This window comes from Poecilia formosa, unplaced genomic scaffold (genome assembly GCF_000485575.1).
Source record: "Poecilia formosa unplaced genomic scaffold, Poecilia_formosa-5.1.2 Scaffold3, whole genome shotgun sequence".
Lineage (NCBI taxonomy): Eukaryota > Metazoa > Chordata > Actinopteri > Cyprinodontiformes > Poeciliidae > Poecilia > Poecilia formosa.
This window is the reverse complement of record NW_006799942.1, coordinates 194855-221277: the sequence shown is the minus strand read 5'-3', so window position 1 is coordinate 221277 and position 26423 is coordinate 194855. Positions and strand designations below refer to the sequence as shown.

Here is a 26423-nt window from a genome sequence, read left to right as displayed (position 1 = left end):
CCATTAATTATTACTATTATTATTAGAAGTAATAAATAACTTAGAGATCAAAAATCTCTTAAGAAGGAGTGCCCTGAATATTTTACAAACAAACTACTTTTTATTTAACATATTAGAGCTCCTAAGCTAAAGACAGGTCTACCAATACTTTATGTGTTCCATGTCAGTACCCAGAGTCCGGCAAGACATATGTCCAGGCCTCCATCAGCTGCCCAAACGTTTGTTCACTCAGCATGAAGAGCAGTCCTGCAGTCAAAAAGCCGGATGTCAAGTGCAAGCTGGCCTGCAGGAGGCACAGAAGGTCAGAGGATTATGATCGAGCAAAAGGCCACCAACAGGACATACATGTATGCCACACAACATGACATAAATGAGGAAACAGGCAGAAAAAAGATGATGGGTATGAGAACAAATTTAAAATACAAAAGGCTGTAACAGATCACAAACGGAGTTTGAAAGGTTTTGCTTCCTTGACCAATCCTTCCTTGGTTAAGGAAGGATTGAGAAAAGAAGAAAATCATTTAGAGTGGATGAATCTTCTTATGAGAAACTGAGTAGCAATTGTAGTTTTTGCAGATTAAAAGACTTGTATGACATAAATAAAGGGGGCTAGGGATTGATAGTTTGAATGCTGTAACCTGCATTATTATTTAATTATGTTTTATGAATAATTTCAAAATTATTTTTATTTAGATCATCTTTTTCATTTATGTTGCCGTTGCCGTCCATATTTCAGGATGCTGGTAACTGGTTGTGTTTTTCTTTGTTGTGTTGTTTTCCCATCTCTCTGACTCTTTCCCCCAAAAGGAGGTAACGCCTCATAAATTGTTGATAAGGAAAACTCTTTGCAGGAACATTTTTAGTCAGACTTTAAGGTAAAAGTTTCCCTGTGTTGAGTGATGCTGTTACCCTCCAAAAAGCAAGAGCAACCATAACCTGGGGAGTCCACAGAAGGTCTGCAGGCAGATCCAAACTCAAGGCACTGAAGTGGTAAGAATATTTATAGATCAGGTAAAAACAAGATAGAGTCTTTTGAAATGGATAGGAGCACAGTCTTATAAAGGTACATCTCTAAAATCACTGGGTGCATTAATGGCTAGAGGAGTACCGCATGTGGTGAAAATCTTCCAGCTACATCTTTTAATTGTGAGCTTGGAGGTCTTTACATATTTTATGTGGGGAAAAAGAGGGAAAAAATGACAATGTGCAATAAGTCAGTTTGAATCCTTATATTTCTTGATTCTGAACTGTTCATTCAATATAAAATGATGTTCCAACATGTAGCACAAATGTAGAACACTGCCCTGAAACAAAAACGCTGTGGAAAATGTCCAAACTCATAACTCATGTATTTGTGTCCAGAGGTGTGACCGGTTTGGCGGTGCCTTTGCTTTGTGTTTGTTTTGGTTATTTGTTTGCTGTTTCTCGTGCGTTATTGATTATGGTCTCCGTTCTTTATTCTTTGTTTTTAATGTGGTGTTTTGTTTTTTTCCTTGGGTCACTTTTACTTTTGTTGGACCTTTTTTTCTTCTTTTTTTACATTTAGTTATCTCTCCATCTGCCTCAAGTAATCTTACAAGATTTTATATGTTGTTCTCTGTTCACACATGTAAGCAGATTAGCTTGTTAAAATGACAAAATTATGCAATGGTTGTTTCACAGTGACTGCAATACATCAATGCATGGACATGATTCAAACTAGAGACACATCTCTAGTTTTGTCACTGCATACCAGGTAAAGATCTAAGCATGTAGTCTCAGACAGGAATACAGAAAGGGCAGATACAAGTGAAGCAAAATAACAGCAATGCAGATCATTCCCTAGATCAATTCCACACTCTCATCCCATCAGTCATAGTAATTATACACGCCAACGTGAGAGATTGACTGTCATGAAGGCAGAGAGAATGTTGAAAAAAATACATCTCCTGGATCCTTGTAATTACAAACTGCACTCGTCATCTTGGCAGGTATGCAAACTCCCCATTGTTACATCTGTTCCTCAAAAGTGAAGAGGTGATTGCTTCTTATCTCACAAAAGTATTTCAGCCTATAATTGGGGAAATAGGGGAGGCAATTTTCAGTTCTACAAAGATAAATCTGCTATTTCTCTGACTTGCATAAAGAAACTGTGTTTCTCTGCTATGGGGGTGAAATGTTATTTGTGAGCAATAGCTTAAAATGAATTGATCATTATTTTTTTACAATTTTAAGTTCATTGAACTATATCTGTAAAAAGACTGTTACACAACAGTTTGATTTATATTCCAGTTAGTCTTAGGCAATATTTTTTGAGAATTTTATGTCTGCATTTATTAAATAAAATAGACACAAAAACTGTCAAAAATGTACATCATACAACATATTCACATTGCATATGATTCCATGGTCATCTCTGACCAGGTCACTAATATAAACCACAATAACTTCATGAAGTTGTCTGCAAAGTAAAATGCTTGAGTCATGCTCAGGGGCTAATAATAGCAATTATCATTCAGAAAGATAATTAAAAATTTATATATCATATCATTTTTGCACCTGTGCAATGCATGCTGGGTTGATGACGTGGTTTCGGTTTCTTAAAAAGCATTTGTTTGTTTGTTTTTTCTCCATCTTAAATTGATAAAAGATTTGCGAAGAAGCTTTCTCATCAGTATAGCTTTTTAAAGGCACAAATAGGTTTTCTCAAAGGATGAGTTTGTGTGTTTAACAAAATAAACAAATCAAAAGATGCAGAGGAACAAAACAGATAAAAGTAACAGGAATATACATATCTTTTTTTTTCTTTTTCACATTTTGTCACATTACTCTTTGTTACTGTATTTGGACTTAGGTGTTAGACCAAAGCAAAGCAACATAAACTGTGGATGCAAAATAAAAGAAATGGATTTAATTTTAAAAAATCTTGTAAATTTTGGCATACATTTGTATTCCTCTCTCTTCACTTTGATTCCACATAAAGTTTTGCGTTCAGTGTTCAAAAGTCACCTAATTAGTAAATAGAGCGCAATAAAATATCAGTATAAATCCAACTCTTCTGTGAAGTCCTCAGGTTTGAAAGGCATCATCAAAAAGCATCATCAGGACAAAAGGAATGCATAAGAGATTTAAAGGTCAGTTATGGAGAGGTTTAAGAATTATCTTATAAACCAGCATCCCCAGTTTTAAACATCTCATAGATGTCATTCTTCAATTATCTGAAGATTTAAAGTATATGGTGCCACTACAAGCCTACAGACAGGCTGAAATTGGAGAGCAATAATCAGAAAAGCTGTCAAGAGGCCCATGAAAAAGCTGAAAGGGCTGCACAGATTCACAGCTCAGATTAGATAATATATCGACTGAACAACTATTATACATAAACTCAACAAATATGACAGTTATTGAAGAGTGGATAGAAGCAGAGTTTATAGTTTGCCACAAATTATTCAGGGGACACAGCAATTGTGTGGTCAGTTGAGAGAAAAAGTGTAGCCTGCAATGTAGTCTCTTCAGCCTGCAAGCAAAACTAAATATGGCAGAAAACTAACACACATCACACTGCTTGAGTACTTGGGGACAAAGTTTGGGAAACACTGGTGAAGGTCAAAGCATATTCATCTGTAAGAATAGCTCAGTCAGAGTCCTAACTCTATCCAGTTTAACTAATCTTAAGATATTTTTGCAAAGAAAAATGAGCATGAATTTAAGTCGGTCATTTTGCAAAGCTGGAAGAGAGATATCTCAAAAGACTTAATAGAAAAACGAGACTCTATGTATTATCGATGCAGGAAGCCAGTATCCTGGTGTATCCCACATTGCAGATTTTTCCAAAGAAAAATCTTGCTTCATTTTTCTTTAGCTTCACAACAATACTTTGCTTTGGTTTATCGGAATGAACTGCAATAACATAAATCTAACTTTGTGTATATAACAGAACATGTTGAGTTCAAGGAGTTCAGGCAGTGTTGTTACTTTGGAAGGCAGCGTACAAAAGGAAGGAAGAATTAAAAAGGTAAAAGTAAAAGGTTTGTGCACTTCAGGCAGTTCTGCATTCCAGCTGCTCTAACAGCATGAGGTAAAAGGAAACATTATAAACCAGAACATTTGCATACCAATAAACCACACAAGGACCAGTTTCTACTCTTAGAGGACAGTGGGGACTGGGAACAGTGGATTAATGAAAGAAAGACTTAACTTTTAAATAGTTCACAAAATAATGCACAGAGACCAAGTTTCTGTTTTGTCCTTGTTATGGGTCCTATAAGTGTCTTTGTGTCCCATAAGAGATGGATGTTCTCAGCCATAGGCGATCAAAATAGTAAACATTACTAAGAGAGGAAGAAAGGGTAAAGTTTAGAGAGAAAATGTGGTACATTCACAGTATGGATTTATCAGGGTGCCCCCATCCTCCAAGTGAACATTGACTTTAATGACCCAAAGTTATAGCAGTGGAGTGATTATTACGGCTGAACCAGAGTCAGAGCACCTCGGCGTAATGAGGGAGTCCATTATACAATTCACTGGGGTAGCGCTGTGGAAGTTGGCATAAAGCCCCAATTTGTACATAAGAGAATTGTCCATTCATTTAAGTTTAGCGGAGCTTAGTCACAGGCATTAGGGGGTCGACTGATGGGTTGGCTACATGCCAGAAGCTGCGTTTTACGCGTTACTGCAATTTTCAATGTACAAAATTGCTTTAAGTCCATCTTTGTACATTAAGTTATTAAAGTGACAAAAGCTGGTGACCATTAGTTCATAGAATATCACAACTATGGATACTACAATATGTTGCTAAATAAATTTAATCTTGGCTTTTACAATTTATTTAAGATAACATATTGTGCTAGAGTCCTTGTCTCTAGGAAACCTAAATAAATAACTGCATAAAATGATGTTGTTTTTTTTTTTTTTTTCGGGGGGTGGTTCTTATTTATATATAAGGAAAATCAATCTTTGCTGCTTTTCATGCTAATTAGAATCTTGCCTGAGGAAGATGTTATTGTTTTGCTATTTGTACCACAGTGTGGGAGGTTTGCAGCTAGCACCTTTATTCACTTTGCTGCTTTAATTCCTTTCTGAAAAGGATTTAAAAAACTGCAAGCATAGTCACACTATCATAAATAAAAAATAACCCCCATGTTATTTTGTGTTTCCAACCCTTAATGTATTTAATTGTAAATGTCAATGTTGCAGCAGGCATTCATTCTTCATTCTGATATTAATGCCCCATGCAAAAGCTACACATGGTTAGCATGACAAATTCAAGCACTGTGACCATTACAGAATAACATTTCAAAGCTGCATTCACACCATATGCAGTTTACACCAACACAATCTGCCCTGTTACACAGACTGATGAATCAGTTCCTCACTGGCTAAACCAGTTTTCATGGCATATCTAGCTTAATTTATCTCTTTGTCCATTTTTTTTATCAAGTTCTATACATTGAGATCTATATTCATAATGTGTTTGCTATTGACGGAAATTAGCTTGCATTTTTCATTATTTCTTACTTTGAGACACAATTTTGAATTAAATTTATTTTCAATTGAATTAAAGTCTTTTACATTGGAATTATATACAAAAGACTTATTGCCATATAATTACAAATGCTTGATTCCAGTTGTTGCAGACAAAAAGGGAACAACTAGGAATAAGTTTAGGGGACAAAATTTGTTCAAATAGAGGTAAGTTTATTTCTTTCTGAATCAAATCATTTGCACTTTATATTTACTCAGATTTGACTATGTTCAGAATTAGTTTGATAATCTGATATATGTAAGCATGATGAGTTAACAAATCTAATGTTTTTTACACATCCCTGAATATTTCATTGTCTAAATCATCAGAAACATTTGGATGGTCCATATTCTGCAAAATAACATTAGGGTGCATTAAGGGTAAATGAATGATTTAAAACAGAAACAAATCAACTGAAATGGAGGAACTACAACTATAGGTTGAATTTTTTTCAAGTTATTGAAATTTATAGGGGCATTAAAATTAAAACTATTAAATTATGTTATTAAAAAGCATCTTATTTTTGACCACTTGGAGAGAATCAAATAAAATGTAAAAATATGAGGTAATGTTGCAAAGTTAAGTCATAGGCTTTGTATTTGCAAACAGACAGACAGTTATTGTAAAGTGTCCATCAGCATTATCAAAATGATTTCCGCCCCTAAGGTCTCAAATGGGATGTGAATCTATGTAAAGTGGAAGTAATATTGGTGAGAGCCAGCTTTAGGAAACAAATTACCAAACTGATGAATTCATAAACAGAGCTAAACCCGTTTTACTGTGTATTGTCCCTTGCAGCCTGCTCATGGTGAAGGTGCTGACATTTCAATTAGATACAGTTTGAGAAATGGTTCTTTCAGGAATAGAAATCATATTCAGCTGGACCTGTTTAGGAGTGTGTTGTTGGAAAAGTCTTTTGGAGCTAAGCTTCATTTTCCAGTCCTTCATGCTCATTTCATACTTTTCCCACTGCTTTGCAGTCAGTTAATTGTCTTCACTCTACTCAAATAAAGTAGAGTGAATTTGAATTTGATGCCCATCAAATTCAAATGTGCTATGAAATTAGCCGAGTCTGAAAAATATGAGGGCGAGACTGAATTAATTTCAGCAGTCAAGATTGACAAAAAACAAATTTTCTTTTATGAAAGTACAAAACAGTCGAGATGCTTCACGTGATGAAATATAAATCATTTTCTTATTTTAAGATTCTTAGATAATCCTTAGTTTACAATCAGTAACAGACATTCTAGGTGACTTCTGAAGGTAATTGGTTATATTACATTGTTTATAAGGGTGTCAGTCATATTTCTTCTGTAAAAAGTTTGATAACTTTGGATCCTTTTCATTCCAGTTCAGAACTATGTTGCACTTTGTCAGAGAAAATGCAATAAAATATAAAGTCTGGCAACATGTGAAGCATTTTAAGGGGTGTTAATGCTTTTTTTCAAGACACTTTAAATGTATACAAATATGTATGCATCTTAAATACAAAGGGATTTGTTTTTTTTTATCTGATTCTGCCTACACAGTGCAGTCAGAGAGGGTGTCATGCTTTATTGTGTTTCTTTTTCACTGCATTATTGCATGCTGAAGGAATAATCTACGGATATTATCAAAACTTCATAAAGCCTATATTAGTCATTTATTTGGACAGAAGCTCATATTTTTGTAATTATATAAATGTATTTAATTTAGTTACTTTGTGTCAAATAAGGAAACTGCTACCCATTACACCATACAGCATGTTCCCCACAAATGCAATATGATCCTTCCCTTTGTCTTTCGTATCACCTTCTTATATTACTGTACATGATGTTGTTTTTACCCCTCTGCCCTCTGTGAGTGCCTGTCTTAATAGCTTTTCTATGCTTCACAAGCTTCTCCAAGGCTGATGGTATGGCTCATAGAGCCTCAGGGCATATAGGTCTGCTTCACTCTCTCAGAGGCAATACTATTGGCAGTTCATCCAGGTTACAGGATAAATGTTTCAACAGAAGCACCCTGGATCTTTCTGCTTGTCACAGACACTCTTCATTTGACTGAATGAGTGTGTATGTGTGTAAAACTATTCTTTCTAAACCTCTATCCTCACTGGAGACCTGGAGGGAGAAGTGATTGGTCTTTCGTTGGCCTCTTGGAGATGTCAGTGTGAATCAATTTGAGAGATAGACGGCAGGCCTGTACTCCGAACATGCAAGTTAGGATGTTTTCGCATCCACCTGAATAATATGTAGTTGCACCCCTGCTTAAGATACTATTCAATGTAAACTAGACAAACTGTTTGCCCTATAATAGATCAACTTTTTGAACTTTATATCATGTTATAATGTTATTTCCTCATTTAAAACATACCTGGATCTCATAAAACATTTTTTTAAAAACTGGACAGTTTTGATTCTTTCATGCATCCCATTTGTATAACAAAGTAAAGCTGCAGTCTGTCATCTTTATAAAGAATTTTCTATTTGCATATTTGTTAAAATTGTTTCCATGTTGTGACAGTTTGCTCTGAAACAGATAATCTGTGAAAAAATCGATCTCCTCCACCTCCTCCCTGAGTTACCATTACCATCTGAAGATATGCACCACAAAAACAACCAATCAGCACTGATATCACACAGAGCAAATTTCTAGCTAACTGGTTGTTTCCAGTTAGCACTGGGAGCCCTGGGAGAAGGTGGAGAAGCTCAACTTGTTCACAGATAGTCTGTCTCATTCCATACTGTCACGACATAGTGACAGTTTCAGCAAATATGTAAAAAGATTTTTTTTATTTATTTATTTTTAAATAAAAGTTGCATTCTGCAGCTTTAATGTAACTCACTTTGTAGGAGACCTCTGAAAACAAAGACTATTTTAGATCAGATTTGTCGTCATGGTTGTTGTGCCAAACTCTGCAGGTGCACAGTGCTGTACAATCAGGACCATCCATATATGGGAAAAATCTCTTAGGTTATTTCTTTATTTTGGAGTAGCGAAAGTGTTGTTCTTTCGAGGTCTCCCACATCTGAGAGCTGTAAAAGCAAAGCTGTAATAATTTTGTGCTCTACTGGACTGTAAGACAGAAATATCTGATGGAAAGGAACAGTGCAGAGTTTAAATTGAAATATGCAATGCGAAACTAACAGAAATATGAGCTTTTGTCTAACATGAAGAAAGAGAGCAGTAAAAAAAATACATTATTGGTTTAAAAATAGGATATATAAGCAATATCTGGAAAAATAGTCAAAATAATTTGAAAGAATAGGAACATTTAAATTTCCAGCTTGAGTTGTAATCTTAACAATAAACAGCAATGAGATAGTACAGCCAGAGAAGCAGAAATGGATCACAGTGGCCTTTCTGGCATTATGTGACATTTCCTTTCATCTTACATGTTGGAGACAGATTCATGCAGACAGGAGACACAGGGATGTATCGCTTAGGCGCATGGACTGTCAGTGAGCTCATGGCTTATAACGCCTATGTACCGATGTCAGCAGCTCTTATTGTAAATGACAGCCAACCACAGAAGGAAAAGGTGCTTGAGTGCAAACCGCACATTCATTTGTCCTTACTTGATGTGTCATATTAAAAATTATATATCTTTTGAATTCTAAAATGAAAGATTAGAATTGACAGTCTATAAGTGTTCATGTTCATTTCAACACAATCTGAATGTATTATAGTTTGAATGAATGTGCTCTGTGTGATATCAGTGCTGGTGTCATTAAACAATGAAAAGGCTGGCTGCCTGCCAGAAGCTAAGTGAGCAAATGAAGACACCAGCATGTGGTAGGGCACAGACAGTTGGGAAGAGATGCTTTGAATAACTCAACATACAACGTATACATCACTGCAGACATTGAACACCAAGAGGATAATTTAAAAATAGTCTTCAGAGATTTGGATTTCTTTCATGCATGAAGGTTTTTCGGTGTCTCTCATATGGCAGTGGGTTATTTAAAATTATCTGGCAACACAACTGAGGCCAGAGGGAATGTAGCATAATAAAGAGTTTGGGCAATAAGTTTATTTTTTTGTTCCAGATGCTCTATGCTCTACCAGAAGAGTTGAGTTTCAAGCTTGTGTATTTGAGAGACTCTGTGAATGGTGAGTATAAGTAGTTTTTTGTTCTTTTTTTAATGAATAAGAAAACAAATGGTTTTATTTTGCTTCGTCAAGTCAATTAACCCAGTTATGTATCTTTCAAGCTCACTTTAAACATTTTACTTCTGTTTTTGAATCAACAAAAACAGAAGTAACTTTAGATTAGACTTTAGATTAGCCTCTTTTTGAGTACAATATTGAAATATGACAATAATAGCAAAAACCTTTTTATATTTTTTTTCTTTTACCCGTCTACAGTAGCAAGGTAAGAGGTGCTGAGTAGAAGTTTCAAGTAGGTCTGCACTTCTAAGACATTACAAAATTAAACATTCTTTAATTCATTAAAATAACACACATTTAAATAAAAAAAACAACTAAGATTCAGGTACATAGATTGGAGTATTTAGCAAATTATAGAAAATAGAACTGCACAGATACTATTCAACACATGAAAATATGATTGAACAAAAAAAGTTAATCAAAATAAGCATATGTCAAACTTCTGGATGACAACAATACCAGAATAATGCTTTGAAAAGGTCATGCAATTTATGCCATTTTAAATATAGCACAAAAGATTGTAATACAGCTGCACTAACTGTCCTCAGTAACCAAGGAGACTCTTGCGCCAGTATTTTTTTTCCTGGTAAGAATCATACTTCAGAGAGTCTCTGGTAGTTTTGTTCACTTGTAATCTAATGTCTACAGTACAGAATGGAAAGAAGGAAAAGAAAAGTTGTTATGCATACCCGGAAAATCTATTTTCCAGTTATTATTAAGCAAAAGAAACTCAAAACAGATGGGTTTTTAGCCTCGATTTAAAGGAACTCAGTGCTCTAGCACTATGACACTATTGTAGTTTGTGGTAGTTGGGGCGAAATGCTGGGGACAAGACTTGGCCTTGTTGTCTAAAGACTTGACAGCTGACTTGGACTTGGACAAATCAGTCATGGGCATCTCTGATATATGTGCCGAGTTGCTTGTATTGGCAGTTAAAAAACGCTGATTAATTTTATTACTCAGTTTATCTCACTACATCATTTGCTTTTAAGCAAAGATGTTACCGTCATTGGCTAACACAGACACACACAAAAAAATACATCATCATCCACTTTTTGGTAGTGTTTAACAATAAAATATGACCTCAAGCAGATCAGATTGAGAGAAAAATAGCCTCAAATTCTTTCAGTAAAAATATTTGATCGAGTTAGAAATCATTGGGAAAAGGTTTTAAACTGTTCAAAAATGTTCTCAATGAAGTAGCAGGTTGTTTGTCTCCTCCTTTCGAAGTCCTTAGATGCTTTTAAGCGAGGCTACAAGATGCCTTAGCTTCCTTACTTTACACAGAGTTATTCAAGTTTAGATTTCACCCAAGTTGATCAGATTAAATAAGGTGGCTTTAAATAGAAAGCAAGACACAAATCTTGTGAACCCACTACTTGTACCGCTCATTCTTAGTATATGTTTACCTGATATTGTGTAATTATGTTATAAATTTATCACCTAACTCAAAGTTTTGAGCACAAAGTCCTCTCTTCTTCATAACCTACACACTTGTCAAAAAAGCTGGGAAATGCAAATGTTATGCATATTTGAAATTGCTAAACAAACAGATGGTAAGCAGTGGAGTGTAAGTTCTAAATGGCACTTACCTGAGTCTTGCTTTCTATTTAAAGCTACAAGCTAAAGCAAGAGCAGATGTCCACTAATGAAACACAAACACATGAGTTTTACTGGACTGTGCATTATGTGCATCTGCTGTGTGTGTTGTGTTGGAAGGAAAGATTTTCACTGTGCAAGACAAAAAAGACTGCATGTGTGTCAAGTGAACCCAGATGCATAATGTATTTTGATGATGACATAACTTTCATTCCACTCAGATTCAGTGTTTTTGCAATAAACTGGTATTACTCTTCCTAAGCTAAAATAAATGATCTACATGTTCAATAAAACCAGTATAAACTTTCAGACATAACAGGAATCTTAGGTGGATCTGTTTTCTTTGCATCATCAGTTTGCCAGTGACTCTTGGATATTCCCCACAGACCAACTGGGAAAAAAAGCTCAAAGGAAAATTAATAGTACTGGTTGTATAAATCACACAAGGCCACCGTTACTTAAAACAGGCGTGTTAAAACTGAATGTGGTTGACATTTTGATGGCACAAATAATATATGAGGCAAATGGCAACCTACTCCCTGGTAAATTTTTAAAAGGTTTCTCTTGCACAGATGGAGGGAAATAAAGGAAGGGGTACATGTAAAGAAACAAAAGCCCAGATTTTGAAGTTGTCTTTCTGGAGTGACATTGCAAAGTGAGTAATTTATTTTTAAAAGCAAATGGTTAAAACTGAAAAACTTAACTTGAGGTTTTGTACCATAAAATACATTGTATGCTCGGCACATAAAATGCAACACATTTCTAAAACAAACCTTTACCCACAGCAAAAGATGGAGATCACCTTGCTCTGGAAGAAGAATACTTCACAAAAGGTTTTTGTTTTGGCAACGAGGGAAAGTCAGGTTAAAAAAAAAGTATATAGTTTTATATATGACTGTCTTCTGTTTTGACCCAAAAGCTACTAGCTCTTTGAATTGCCTTATTGCTGAAATTGAAATGTTCTTTAAAAAGAAACTTGACTTGGTGTTATTATTCTTTTTTTTTTCATACAGAAAGATCAGTATCTTTATGCTGTCCACACATGAGGGTTTCTATCTTGTATTTTTTCTATTTTATAAATCATACTTTGCCAGTCTAGAGTCATATACAACAATAAACAATAACATTAAATATTGAAATAAATCTGTCTTATTTCCAATTTATGAGACAGTTGGAGTTTAGAGGAGATTTTTCTGTGATATAAAAGGGAAATTTAAAAAAAGGAAAAAGTGCATACTAATATACAATTTTATTTTTTATAGTATTTTACTAAATACAATGTTTTTCAAGCTTGTTGCCCAATTTATGTTGATGTATGCCTGACCTTCAGCTTAAAATAAGTGCGCTGTTTGCTCATGGTTCTCCTGACAGATCACAAGCTCTTGAGCCACCTGTGTCCTGCAAACTATTCTTGTCATAGAGGCACCAGATGTCCTGGAAAAAAAAAAAAAAAAAAAAAACATACAAAAATAATAAAAAGACTGTTTACAGCGGGGAAGCATATATATGCACACACACACAGACACACACATGCATACATGCATGCACTGTTTGTTGTAATCAGCACAAACAACAAAAAACTAGAGCAAAGTTTAAAGGTTTCTGTCTATTCTCTCTCTGTCAGCTATTCCTGTAAATGTTTACTTTTGTTCTCTATGTTCACAGTCGAATAAAATTAAATATACTGTAATACCTAGGAAAAAAGGTTAGGTATATTGGAAATGGTTACAAAGTTACGACAAGTATGTGAAATGTCATTTGGATATTAAATAATTCAGAGCACGGGCATACTGATGTTAAACAGACGAAGTTAAAGGAAATCACTAATGTGTCAAGATCTAAAGAGAGCTCTCCTTTGTAAATGAAATAATGTACCTCATATACACAAATCTAAATATAAATCCCACAATCTTGTATACAAAACAGGTTCTGCATTCAGTTTGACATGCAAAGAAATTTGATATAAATAACTGCAGAATAACATATAAATAACAACAGAAGTCTGAAATAAAAGGGAAAGAACTCTCCTAAAACTGCTTGATAAAAAAAACAATTTGTGCAAATTTTCCAATCCAGATGTAATATAAATATAACTCTAGAATGATAAGATTTTTTTCCCTCTTTTGTTGTATTGCTATAGTTTGCAGTTGTGTGTAGCACAATTGGTATTCAAATCTAGAGTCCATGTTTGATTGTGTGTTGACAAGTCAAACCATAGTTTTGAAGTTTTTTGCCTTTTTGTTGGGGTTGGGCTTTTTTTTTTTGTTTTTTCTTTTTTGTTGTTAATTTTTTTTTCCGAATTTTTTAATTTTTTTTTTGTTTTTTTGTTAATTTCCGTTAATTGTTTTTAACCCTCTCCAACTGTGGCGTTTTTTTGGTTTTTTTCTTTTTTCTTTTTTCTCCTGTTTTTTTTGTGTGAGTTTCAATAAATCAGTCAGAAAATTTCAAAGTAAAACTAAAAGCGGTAACTGTTTGTAATTGTAGTGTTATGTTTGTTTTCTTAAGATAATCATTTTTTTCTGTCAAGCCTCTTCAGTAACACAACACACTCAAAAGTTGTTTATTTACTTCACTGTGACCTTTCATTGCTGAATCTTTGAGATGGTTTAAATTGAATACTTATAGTGGTTTTAGGGATTCTTTGTAACCATTAGACACAGTTCAATGGATTCTCCACGGTGGAGTTAAAATAATATCCACTACTGCATGTTAAACTCCTGAGGTTCTTTCCTAATTAAATGTAAAGCTTATATCAAAGCCGTTAATTGCTTCTGTGTCTGTAAATTCCAAGGGATTTTCATGATTTTTTTTAGTTTTCCATTTTTCTGTCCCAGCATGATTAAACACTGAAAAGAAAATGCTGAACATTTTGTTAGTTTATTCAACCAGTGTGGTTTGTCAATACAATTTACATTGCAACTTTCCACAACAACTATTGTGGCATTTTACTGAATATACTTCACAGAAAACAAGTAAAGCATAATATTTGACATTGTAACGAATGAGCATGCTTCATTATTGGAGAAAAAAGATAACACATTAATTTGATAATCATGAGGCATTAATTCTTCTGTGAGGCTTTTATCTTGGTACTCCAAAATCCTCCAGCTCCAAAATAATTATCTTGGATTAGTTATTTATTAAGTGAACTATTGTGTAGTGGGAAGGGACTTTGTCTATTTTATTTCCATTCTGAGCAGTTGTATTAGTTGTTGATATCTGAGGTAGAGAGTAAAATTTCGAACCCAGCTGCACTAAATAAAAAAGCATTTCTCAAACACTCTTCACTGCCTGATATTAAATCAGACTAATATATTTCCTGCGTTGGGTGTCTAAGATAATCTTTCAATTTAATGTAAATTAAATTTCAGTGGAGCCTTTGTCAGAAGCAATACCTGTTATTGCACTTGGAGCTTAATAAAATTGCCATTAGATATGCTAAACTGAACTATTAAAACTGTTGTTGAAGCATCATTCTTCCCACAGAGCTGGAATAACTTAAAAAAATGTAATTACTTACTCATTTCATTATTTCAGATCAAGCAGATTTGCTATTTGGTTTTGATTTATTTTATTGCCTTCCCTTTGCTAAACCAGCATCTTAAAGTGAAGATGGGGGAGATGTTTTATTAGAAAATTTTGTCTTCATCATCATTCAAAAAGTTTGTTGAATGGGGCTCTAAATGTCTGGCTTTCAGAAATCTCATTAAGTGGAGCTTTTTACATTTTAATACAATACTCATAAATTAGTCCAAGGAAATTCAGAGTGGGTGTTGTTCATGATTACTATTATATGCATATTATTTGTAGTGTAAGACTGAAAATAAAACTACACACACACAAAAAAAAGAAACAAGGTCAGTTGATTTTAATCTATGCTCATACAAACAAAAACATTTTCAGCTGTTTTATGCATTTTGTCCATTGGATCAAAAACAGTCATTGCCTGTTTTTGATCAAAGCTGGGGGAATGTGTGTGGTTTTTTTTAATGGGACTTTTGCAAAGGTTGAACACATCTGAATAATACAGTTAATCAAATTTTTCACATTTGAGATGATTAAACTATACGCAGGCAAAGAAATGTTATTAATTTTAAATACAATTATTTTTATGGCTTACTTTTGGCTGGCACTAGTGACCTATTTTCCATTTTTCTTACAGTAGGTAGACAGGAAGAGGGCAGAGAGAAGGAGGAAGACATGCGGCAAAGCTACTGACATTGGGAATCGAACTCAGGACAACACGAGGATTATAGCCTCCGCATTCGGGGCACCTGCTCTATCCGCTCTACCCACTATGTCACACGACACCTTGCAATGATATTTCTTGATAATTACAGAGTTTGGGTCACACGTCAAATGGCGAAAAAGGTGACCACTCGTAATTCTATCGGTTCACAGCACCATTGACAAATCAATACTTTTACATTGACATTCAAAGGGAAAGTGTCACATCCATGACTCATTCTCTTTGGAGAGATCAGAGCAAATAGTCAAATACCAAACTGTATGTGCACATGTCTATTTCTTAGTGGCAATAAAGGAGAGATGGTATGTGTTGCTGTGCACATTGTAGGGTGTGAAGCTATGGTTGATGTTGAGTGTATAGTTAAATTTCCCTTGATATATGTGTGTGTTCTGGTGTGTTGCAGAGAATGAATGAGAGTTGAGTTTGCATTTTGAAAGACTATCTGCTGGCCTGTGTGGCTCAGCCTGCCCAGTGCAGACTGTGTGACCAGTGGCAACGAGCTTTAACATGTGCTGACAGCTAATCAATACCAGATAGTGTTTTTCAGCTTTTAGGAAGAACTATTTATAAACAGGCTGCACCATCACACTGCAGCCCAGATCAGATATTTCCATGGGACGAACCAAGTGCTGCACAACTAGATTTACACAAGCATATAGACAATTACAATTTGTAAGATAATGATATGTTTTGTTTGGTTAGCAGTAGGATTACTCACCATCACACTGCATTTATTTTATTTTTTTTGCATTGTTTTTTCAATGCGAGATTTTAAAATGAAAATATAAATTAAAAACATTTGATGATTTTCAAATATGCACAAATATTCTGCAATCAGTAATTAACCACTGATGAATTATTACATTTTTAGTTAAAATTGAGAAGAAAATAGGAATTTGGCATTAGGCACTTCATTGTGAAAACCAAAAGGTTTAACCAGTGGTGTTGGTTCTCAAGTATGAAGAACCAAATCCTCTATATGGGTAGCCACAAAATGGCTAACACTCACAAATAAGGTTTGGCAGGGAGCTCTTCTCATCCTCACTGGTGATGATGACTTGCAGGTGAGCAAGAGCACACCTGCTCATTTCACCCTCTGGAGAATGACCTGTACTCTATGGCACCCTCTAGTGGTGTGGAGCTCCAACACAACCAAAAGGACAACCCAGACACAACAAACCACATTACTGACACGACCACCAGCAACCCCCACCTGGCGGTCCAGACAACATAGACGGCAAGGAAGACTTATGGATGAGAGAAGGATCCAAAATGAAGAAACGGGATACCCAAGATCGGTCCTGGAGACTCTACATATTGACAAGGTACAAGTAAAGAAAATGTTAATGAACTTTCTATTAAGTGTGTTATAACCCAATCAAATTTCTATTTATTAGTTTATAGAAAAAACATAAAACTTAGTTACAGAAACATAAAAGAACAGAAATGTGAAATAAAATTGCTTTTAAGTCTTTTGTATAATCTTTATTACTGCTGCCAATTTTTTTTCAATTACTATAGAAAAGAGGGACGAGAAGATAAACAGATTCAAACCAATTACCAGACAGAAGAGAGGTGGAGTCATGATTTGATCCAGCTTTTCAAATGAATCTAGATGCATTGCTTTTTAAATATTTGAATACATAAAATAAAATGAACTCTGCTGCTGTGGCAGCTGAAGAACCCTGCAGAAGTTTATCTTTATGTGCTCCCCACTTAGGGATGGAAACAACATGAAGCCATTTTATCTAGATTCCACACACTGACCAAACAGTTTTCCTTTTTGTCATTTATTTTCAGCCAATAATTCAATTTTCCCTTTTTTAGATGATTTATGAAAATGTAGTGCTTTCAGAAAAGTGTGGTGGTTTAAATAAGTTATAATAAAAATTGCAGTTTTTAAGTGGGCAACATCCACAACTAATCAAGCTTCTTTCTGTTGTTTTTACCTAAGGACAGTCCAAATATTGACGCGTTCATGCTTGAAAAAGAGAGTTAGAGAGCAAAGCATGAAAACAATTATATAAGGAGCAGTATAATCTCACAATCCTGATACAAGACTATAATATGTTGACAGAGAGCATGAGAGAACTTCTTCAGTTCCTTCTCAGCATTCTTGTCCTGCTTTTTTTGCCTTCAGTCTGCATCGCCCCAGATTCTTGCTCTCCTTTTCCCTTCAACCTTACATGAAGTTCATTCCACTCTGCTAATTTCCCACCCACCATCTTTTGCTTTCGCTCTCATTCTCACTCTTCGTCTTCACCCACAGATGTCGCGGTAGCTGTTATGTCACTATGTTTCACTTACCAGGGGACCCCCATTAATTACCAGGTGGGCCAAATCATAAATCTTGAATATGGTGACAGAGAGAGCTGATGAAGAGCGACATTTGATTGTGGGACCAGCTTGCAAATTAGTGAGCCATTCAGTCAGTCTTCCCAAAAAGCAGTTTATTGTTTAGTAAGTCAAAAAGTCATTAAGGTTTAAGAGTGAATGGTAGAAAATGTTTTATTTTGTGTTTAGCCAGGCTGGCTATGATTTCAACATCTGATAGTTAACTAGATATTTAAACCACCAATGCTGTTGTGTTAAACATTTATTCAGTAAATAATCTAATTCACAAATGCAATATGTTTCACAATACCATTCTATGTAAAGACCTGGGAAGGAAGCCACTCAGTCTACAAGTGGCCCAGCATTTTTCCTAATTAAGCTTTACAACCTTCTATTGTAGTACAGCCACAAAATAATTAAAGCAACAATGGAACGATAATTTGCATAAATGTTTGCCTCAGTTCTGCTTATTAATTCTGCAGTTAACATATGTGTACATGGATACTCACACAACAATGAATTTAATGTCCTAGTTATGTCATAGAGTACTTATATCTATAACCTGGTGGAAATGTCAAACCCAGTTTTCCCTTTTTCAATGGGGAAAATGGTGTTCCTGTTCTTAAGTCTTTGATGACAAAAGACTATGAATAATGCATTTAAAAATAGTCTCTCAGTGTCACATCATGTTGTAGGATCATGCAGAAAATCACTAACTTAAGCAGAATACCATAAAAACTTATTTATTTATTTATAGCGGGTTCACCCACCATACAGGAAATTTGTTGCACTGGCAGTCAGTCACAGAGCAGTAACCAGCCAAGCATCACCCAGCCATGCAGTCGTCATCCATGTTGCCCGCCTATTACAAGACTCATGCCGCTGCAGCAGCGGCAGCATGAACCCCTGAAGCTGACTGCTTGTGACAGGACCTACATTACATAAGGAAGACGAGGAGACTGTGGAGTCGGTGAGGCATCTCTGATGGATTTGTTTGTTTTCACAACGTCTTTGGTTGAGGATGCTTCCGGAGTTTAAGCTGCTCCTCAGCTCATGTCACAGGACATACTATGCAGGGTTATAAATACTACATTGTTTGCTCTGGTTAAAGTCTAAATATATATATATATATATATATATATATATATATTAAACCTGACCTGATAATAATAAACTGTAATTAATCATTGATTGAAAAAACTATCTATTACAGTTTCATATTATGTTAGAAACATGTGATTCCAGATTTGAAACTTTTTAATAGATCAAATTTATATTCTGTACAGGCATTCATTAACCACAAGTGCAGGTTAACTCCTGGTCCATTATTTCTAAAAACTTGCAGTAATCTGGTATCTTAATCCCTACCTACAAAGCCAGATGGATGGATGACCTCTAGAGGTAAGTTCCAGCACTGAGGAAAAGTCTTGGGCCATTCCCACTCCTTTCTGAACTACACTGTGACTTTCAGTGCGATGCACCTCAAAGCCCTACCATCTGCTTATAGTAGCTCTCTGCTCAACAGGGCGTCCTCACCACTGCAAACAAGATCTGGTCTGGAGGTGAGTGATGAAAAGAGTAAAGTTACTGCAGACCCTCAACTGCTAAAGAAGGTTTGGCCCACAGCATGTGGAGCTCATGTCTGTAACCTAAATTACTGTACCAACAATTTAGATGACAGCATAAAGCCAAACAGGCAACAATTAAATAAATCAACAAATTGTTACCTAGGCTAAATGTGAACGTTTACTAAAAGTTGATATTTATTTGACAAAAAAAATCTGTCTTTACCCTTTATCATCTTGTGGTCTTAGCGCAACGCTCAGAAAGAGCATGGAAAATGTCACGGTTGGACAGAGAGGAAGCGGAGGGGTTCTCCCGTTAGACCGTCAATTACCGAAACAACATAAAGAAATCGTTAAAGCCTGCCAAATCTTACACAGAGTAAGAAATTTGTGGGATCTAAATGACCCTGTGTTTTAAGACCACAGTAGGGTTAAAAGACAAATACATATATTAAATTTTATAATTTAACTTATTTAAAATTGTATCAATATTTTTATTTCATGATTGCATCCTGACGACACACAATGCAGACTGTAGCATGTAAACAAAATAAAATAAATAGGCCAAGAATGACATTAAAAACAAGAAGGATTGAGTCTAAAAGAAAATATATAATGTATTTAATAAGTCTCCACTTACCTATTTGTTATTCATATTTACCTACTATAAAAACACATGACATTCAGGAAAGTATTAAAAATATAGCATATTTCTACACACACACACACACACACACACACACACACACATCCATGTACAAACTTAAAGAAACTACCTTAATTCTCATCTCCATAGAATTGTTTTCCATCTCATTTTTTAAAACTGAAAATAGCTTCAAAAAGACATCAACTCACAGAGCATATTGTGTCAACTAAGATCTTATTAGCTTTGCTACTGTCACATCCTTTGTCTCTCGTATTTTCACTTTATCTAGCCAATCAGACTAAAAATAACCCCATATTAATCTCAGGGGTCATTTAAAAATAGCTGTCTGATTGTTGTGCCGACTAAGGGGTTTGAACTCAGTGCTGAACCAGCACCTATAAAATACCCCCGTCATTTACCTGACAACACCACCTGCTATAGTGTCCATCAGGTCATGGTAATGATGATGGTCAGGTAATGTCATCGTTGTAACAGAGGTGACAATAGGGGAACATCCCATCAAGGCTTGAACAAAAAAGGAGATGATGTTCTACAGTATCTTGACAAAAGAATCCAATATAGATTACAGAACAGACACCATTTTCCCACATTTGAACTGCAATCCTCAACTTTTATTTACATTTTTAGTGATAGATCAACACAGCCATAATGTGAAAAGAAGCGTATTGGTTGGTTTCAGAATATCTAATAGCTATAGAATATTTTATCAATATAGATACTATCCTATACTAATTTAGATATTAATAGAAAATATATATCAAAATATCAATTAATACTAGTTTAGATCTAAAGTGTTGTGTGCATTTTTATTCATCCTTGAATATTATTAAGTATTAAGATTTTTAATATTTTGAAATGTAGCTGAGCTCTATTACTACAGAAGAAAACACAACATATTGCATTATTCAGTGGAAATGGAGTTCTTCCACACATTAAGCTTTGCTTGTAGGCTGAAAAGGTTTATCTCTGGAGAAATATTTGTAAGTTTTGTTTGGTTCTTTCATTTCCTTCACTTGTAGAAATTGGAAAAGGCTAAATAAAACTACTCTTGCGAGATTAATACTACCTGGAAAGTTTATTCTATGTTCGTGCCTTCTTTTACAACCATGCACATTATCATTGTTCACCCTTAAAACAATTCTAGAATTACTAAATCTAAATATATATATACATGTAACATAATTATTCCAAGTTTGATTCCTTGCAAAATATTAGTTTTGAATTCAATGCTTCTTTTATCATATTTATTTGAGGCTGATAAAAAAAATAGCAAATGTAAATCAGAGCATGCTGAGCCTCTGACCCAAGGTGACCTGACGTCTCCGTTTTCCCCGTCGCTGGAAATGTCAGTGCAACAGTGTGTGGAAAACAGATTGCAAGGTGAAAAAAAGATACTTTATGTGGCAAGAAAGACAGGTCAGGCTTGTTGGCCAACTGCTGTGAAAAACTTGGTCAAAAGGTCGCAGGTACTGAGACCACTTGACAAGCAAACTCCTTTTTGAGTGGGAAACCAAGTGAAGATGAGGAGAGGTTGAAGACTATCATGATGAAAATAAAAAAGGAGATGGAATTGTCATACCGGATCTGATATTTTGACTGCTGTGCATTCTTGGAAATCTAGGTGATCAGTGAAGCTTTATGTGCTAATAAAGTGTTGAATTAATTTTACAACTACATTCAGTACAAATGAAGACTTCTCAGGAGAACACTTTAGGTGAAAAGCTACAACTTGCAAATTACAAATGGAAGTAATTATTTTGTCACAGTTTGATACATTTCTATTTCAGTAGGCTTGAAATAATGTCAATATTTCTTAATGAGAAATGAAAAATAATATTTGATGTTGGCTTCTGTTGCCAGCTGCACAACTGCACAGAAAACTGGAACTCAATTTATCAAAATGTCAAGTAAAACAATTAATGACAAGTGAGTACATACCAGCTTCTTGAAGATTTGTCCCTTTTGGTTGTACATTTTAATCATCATCCCTCAGGGATCCAAATTATCTGCCAACAGGGTTGCCTAGAAAGAGAGAAAACATCAGATAAGGTTTGTCTTTGAGTCAATAAAACAAATAATTGCTACAGAAAGCCTTTTGATATATGTTGCTGTTGATATATGTTGTTAATAGTTTTTCAAGGAACTGTAGCTACAAACACCGATGGACTTCAGAACTCTGTAAAAAGAGAGCTGGGAAAAGTAAAAAGAAAAACAGTTTTGTTAACTTGTTGTAAACCCAATTTTCTGTTTACCTTGAGTGGCTTTAATTGTGCATTTGACTACAAATGTGTTCAGAGTTCACCTATTATATTTGCTTCCTAGGGCCTTGCGGGAAATCAGAGAATGAGCAAAATGACTTCAAGTGTTATTCCCTTTTAGTTCCTCGTGCAAAACATGGATCGACTCCACTTACATAAGAACCGTCCACTCCTAATCATGTCGACTATACATCAGATACTTCAGCACAAACACTCACACATATAATTCCTTCAATGACAAGGTAAAAAGTGTATAACCTGACTATGACTAAGTTATGGTAGATACATCTGCTCATGTGCATAAGCAGGTGCCATGTATAGTAACCCTATGTGCACTGCATGCTGACCTTGGAGTCTCCCTATGCTGGCACTCAGGATGTGACTCCAAAAATAACTAGTGCCAAACATTGATTACCACTAGCACACAATGCTGCACAGAGCAGTGTAGAAAAAGGACAGGGACAGAGATATCGGCTTCACAGTTAACAGTTATTTCCCTGTCTCTGTCTGACTGTCTTTCTCTCTCAGGCCTTGCGCTTATTTGCACTTTCCATTACTCGCAGGCATAGCAAATACAATATCGGGCAGTCAGTCTGTTGTACACCATTAGGTTGTTTCAGAACCTCTGTTACTAGTGTTTTTATGTACAGGGGTTGGGATTGTAATATGCAAAAAAATATGATCTTTGTGATCATTAAGCTTTGTTTTGTATTGGCAATTTCATTTTTTATTGAAATAAACAAATTTAGAAGATAAGTATTTCTGCTACTATGAATACAGTTCTTTTAATCTGAACTTGGTAAATATTAGCATAGACTGTGACAAAGAGACCAGGACTCAATTGAAGAATCTCTTGACCTAATTCATCATTGTATTATTACTCATCTGCAATCCTCATTTTTTATTTAGGCCCCTACTGGCAGTCTCACCAAAGCCCACTGCAATGTTTACAGACGTGTCCTCCCTAATTTTAGGAATGGAAGCATGGCGGTAATGGAGAGTGACACTATCTAGCCAGCGCTCTTACGTGCTGTAGGGCATTTTAAAGCTGTGGCTGCAGCCACCCACATATAAGTTCTGCGACCAACATGTCAGGTTGCTTACAGATGTACCAAAGAAGGCATAGGATCATCAACATATGCAAGCTTTATCCTTGATTCTTGTTAAATTATAAAAAGAAAAACTCATTAAGCTTTTTAGCTGCTGTAGGCATGCTTAATTCTTACAAAATCAGAAAGAATGTACTTTAAGCAGAACTACCACCATTCCAAGAGCAACACAAAGTATCAAAGTTTAACATCTTTCTCCATATTTCATGAGTTGGAGTAAAGAAAACAAACAATAATCTGCGGTAGAATGTCTGTTTTTAACAATAATCACACAATTACTGATATTCTTTCAAATATTCTTAGAATAAAAGGAACTTAAGCATTTTCAAGTTAGCGCCAATTCACATCAAATATCTCATGACCATTCAAGAAAAAAAAAGAATCATTTCAATTCAATCACACATACATGTCAACTGATACTAGTTATCAAACAGCACAGTAGCTCAGGTTATTATTCAGGTTCTTTCTCCGCAGATTAATGTGATGCTTAGCTGGACTTGTTTACGTCATGACAGCAACAGAATAAGACAAATTGCCCAGACATGCCAAATGCTTGTTAGGTCTAACCTTTGGGAATTTCAGGATCTATATGAAATAAGAGTATTCTCAATATTTCCAGACCCTCAACATGTTTTAAATGCTGAGTTAGGCAGCACTAATGGGCAATAACAGAAAGGCTAATCAAAAGCTTTGGGAGTATTCCCAATGGACTCTAACAGCTGGTTCAGATCAGAAAAAAGGCTGGGGTCCACATTTTTCCCTCTTCCTCTTTGCCCACTCTTTAATCTCCAATGAATACATAGCATGTGCTGATACAGAGAGAAAAGAACTCCACAGGCTTCTTTTTTTTTGTAAGCTTTACCTTTTCAGTGTAGCTGCTTCAAGCAATCGAAAATAAAGTTTAAAACTATTCTAAAAAGCATCAGTGTTATCACTATCCTTCTGAGACAACCAATCACATATTCAGGAACCTCATTGGACTCAGAAAACTGACAGTGAAGCAGATGGAACTGCATAACCCAACTCAAATTGATGGACAGAAATAATCAGAAAAGGCACAGGAAAGAGTGGTTGCTGCAGCAAATTAGCCGAACACTGAATGTTTCTGGTGAGTGTTGGGCAGTCATCTTCATAAAAGTTGTGAGGTTATTTCTTGAGGTGTTATGATGAAGAGCTGTGAAAAGAAAAAAATTCTAGCACTCCATGAGTTTTTCCTGTCAGCAAGATACTCGAGTTAGAGGTATCGCCTTCTTTGAATTCGGTATCTTCATGTTTTACTTTCCATATTTGTGACTACATGCTGTGTTTTTAATTTTTTCTTAATGAAGTATGCAGTAGTATAAGATCCATGTATTGTCCAAAAAGCTCTTATACAAAACAAATGATCAAGCTGCTTGAATGAAAATATAGACTATTATTTAAGGGAACCAACAGGCACAAAAGTAACAATAGAAAAGGAAATAAAAAGGAATAACTACAGAGCCGACATGACGTCAACAGGCTTCTAAACAAAATATTTGCTAGTCATTATAATTTTCTTCGAATATTGTTCCAAGCTGAAAAATAATAGTTTTTAAAATATACCTTCCATTGTTTATCCAATATATATTCAAGCAGCAGAATTCTATTAAAATAATGAGTGAAAATTGAACCTAAATACTTAGTTTTCATATGGCTTTAAACAAGTTATACCATTATTCCAGTTTTGAAAATATGCCAAAACTGATATATTTTCACTTTCCAATTCTGATACCTGAATTATTCTTGAGTTTTTGGGTGATGCTAACCAAATGGAGATAAAACACAACATTTCATACCATGAAGATGAAATACAACAACATTATCAGATATCAAAAACGGGAATAATGTCTCCAGACAACGAAATATTTCTAAGCTAAATTACATGTGAGATAGAAACTTTTTATGATCATTTATCTATGAAATTCACAATAATGCTTATCTGCAAAAAATAAACTGATTTGTGTGTTATGCTTTAAGTGCACGGGTATGAAATAGTTTTTTTACACATATGAAAATGAAGAATTAGGAGCAGACAACAGATAATGTGTGTGTACAAGATGGGGGCAATAGAGAAGGGTTGAATTTTCTAAAAGCCTTTAATCTGAGTTACAACAGTTGACTTTTTCACATGGCCTGCCACTAACCAGTGAAAATGCACTGTTGCATCACTTAGATAAGTAATAATTCACAAATACCATCTTTAAAAAAAAAAAAAAAACTGGAATAATGATGCATACTGCAGTGTGACTGCATGACTGGCTGAGATAATTTACATTTTTAAATTACACTTTTTATCTTAACTCTGTAGAAGTTATTCTGTTCACTGAATCAAAGAGTGCCAATCAAAAAACAAAGTAAGACTATACAAAGGACCAAACACATGAAAATTAGGATTTTCCTTCATTTTCATTGGTTTTTATAGTTCTTTTATCTCTTTCTGTGTGGTTTTGCTTGTCGGAAAATTAATTGGATGTTTCAGTTGTTATTTTTTTCTCTGTATAATATCATGATAAAAACTATTCAAGATTCATTATGTGATTTTGCATGTACCAAATTTGGAAAGAAAAAATAATTTCCCAATTACAGAGAGAAATTCATTTGGCTTTGCCCAAATTAATTTCTGCATCCTAAGAAAAAAAATCTCCCTTGTGGTCTAGAAAAAGAGACATATAATCCCTGTGGACCAGGATTATGTTGAATAGATAGAGGATTTCAGAAGGAGTCAACAGTGGGTGTGATGGAGGAGCCGTGACGAGCTGGGACTTTGTCCTACAGTAAAGTCCGTACAAGCACACCTGCATACATACACCCGACATAACTTACTCTTTGGTTTCAGCACAAACTGACGTGGTTCGTCGTGGGTGCACACGCGGTGTTTCTGCCTCAGCTGTCATATCCATCCTACCTTGTATATCTTTTAATTTTCCGTATCAAACATTTTCCCAGTTCAGATATTCAAAAAGAGCTAC

General features: G+C 35.0%; 1 long non-coding RNA gene across 1 annotated transcript; it reads right to left on the bottom strand.

Moving 5' to 3' along the window:
- Positions 1-26423, bottom strand: LOC107836905 (uncharacterized). The gene is made up of 3 exons (XR_001662881.1): positions 26278-26423; positions 22005-22088; positions 1-283 (listed from the first exon to the last, which is right to left on the bottom strand). It is a non-coding gene; the product is annotated as an uncharacterized LOC107836905 (long non-coding RNA).